This window comes from Ictidomys tridecemlineatus, chromosome 15 (genome assembly GCF_052094955.1).
Source record: "Ictidomys tridecemlineatus isolate mIctTri1 chromosome 15, mIctTri1.hap1, whole genome shotgun sequence".
Lineage (NCBI taxonomy): Eukaryota > Metazoa > Chordata > Mammalia > Rodentia > Sciuridae > Ictidomys > Ictidomys tridecemlineatus.
Window position 1 is genome coordinate 3,311,119 of NC_135491.1, and position 2,265 is coordinate 3,313,383.

Consider the following 2,265-nt stretch of genomic DNA (forward strand, 5'->3'; position numbering starts at 1 on the left):
TTGGAAAAACACCCAATTAGGCCCCATCTCCTCAGTCTCTAACCCCTCCCAGTAGCCCATACGTTTTAAGTCCACCCACGAACAAGTTTATTGATGTGTTAGAGCCTAAAGATTAAATTACCTTCCAAAGGCCCTACCTCTGAACACAGCCACCTGGGGACCAAGCTTGGATCATGTGATGTAAAACATAACACGGAGCCCACACTGGAACAATTTCCTCAGTTTCTCATCTCTGGTTGGTCTAATAAGGAACACTGCACAGGACACATGGTCAACATGTTATATCTTCTCAGGGTTCCCATCTGCTATTTGTTTCCATATTCCATTTTGGTCAAAAAAGAGAGTTAGTGGACTGCAATGTTCTAACATTTTTCCAGGATTTTAATGGCCCATGTGGTGATCTATGCTGTGAGAGGTTCCTTGAGCTATTGATAAAACTGTGCATTCTGCTGTTTGGTGGGGTACTTTCTATAGGCTTGTTAGGCTTGATTGTTTTGCAGCATTGTGTTTATATCCTTGCTTCCTTATGCGTACTGTGTGATTTTCTTATCCACTATGGAAAGTAGGATAATTAAGGCTTCTCGTGTGCCTGTGATGCTGTCTCCTGATTCATTTCTGTCAAAATTGCCTCAGATAGTTGGAAACCCCAAGGCAAACTGCATATATATTATAATTATATAGGTTCATAGTAAACACATTTCTTTTGGCCTGTTGTTTTCTTTTCTTTTTTTTTGTTCTATCTTTCTTTTTTTTTTTTTTACAGTTTCTGTCTTAAAGGGCTCTTTGCATGATAGAATAATAATGACCACTGTAAACCATGAAATAAACATGGTTTTGGTTTATAGTTTGGTTTACAGTTGCATGGGGAGTATTTTTCATTCCTTTGCTTGCAGCCTCTTTGTGTTCCTAGATCTACATTGAGTCTATTTTAGACAATATCTAGGTCAAAAATGTTTTTATTTAGGCAATTTGATTGTAAAATTTAATCCATTTCTATTTTAAAATTATTTGAAAGATTCTGAGAACATGATCTGAAAATACTCAGTTATCCACTAGCTGCTTATAGAATCAAAACAACTTGAGAGTATGGCTATTAATGTGGGTGACTATATAAAGGAACTGAAGTTTAGTTTTGAATAGAGTGAGGCAGATTTTGAAAATGCCGGTGGCACCTGAGAGTGGAACAGAGCTCTTAACACCCTCCATCACTGCAGATGCTTCAGGCAGAAGTGAATGGGGGGAGTGAGGTGCAGATCTAGAGAACACAAGTTGCTCAGATCTGAGCACCATGCAGAGATTCAGTCTAAACAGAGAGTTAACTCGGAGTTCTCATCACTTACCAGCATTAGGCACAGAGTCGATACTTCAGTCTAGGCACTGTCTTGGGAAGGTCACAGTTAAGTAACTCTCCCTGACAAGATCAGAAAGTAGTGTCAGGGAGCCACATAAAGAAGGTGATGCTGTATCACGGAGTCACTGTGCAACATCACTGTGCAGTACTGGGGAGCCAACTTGAGAAGCTGGCTGGCACGATCAGGAAGCCTTCTGAAGGAAATCCTGACATGACTGTCCATCCATACACAGAAAACTGTTCTACACACAGCCCAAAGCCTCCAAGGTCCACCACAGCCACCTACAGTGGGAACAGAACAATATGCAGTGCTCATATGACAATTTGGATACTGGAGAGTGAAACCAGTCACACTTTGTTTTGTACAGGTATGAATAAGCAAATGTCAACTATTCTGGATGATGACTATGTATCATAAAAATAGATAAGGAACCTATTATTAAAAATAAATATAAGAAGCTGGAGGTGGTGGTTCATGCTTGTAATCCCAGCAACTATGGAGGCTGAGGCAGGAGGATCTTAAGTTCAAACGCAGCCTCAGCAACTTAGCAAGGCTCTGAGCAATTCAGTGAGACCTGTCCCTAAATAAAATATAAAAAATGGCTAGGAGTGTCTCGGTGGTTAAGCACTCCTGGGTTCAGTCCCTGGTACCTTCTCCAATAAACAAATAAAAACCAAAAATAAATAGATAAATAAATAAATGAAAGGAAAACTAATAGAATAGAAGGGGTCATGGCCAGGAAGGAGGGGAGGGAATGGAAAAGTACTAGGTATTAATATGAAGCAAATTGTTATGTAAGTACATGATTATGTTAAAATGAACCCCACTATTATGTAATGCACTAATAACAATATTTTCCAAAAGAGAGGTGTAGAACTAAGAAATTGCTGAAGGAAAGAAATTACTGAAGTAA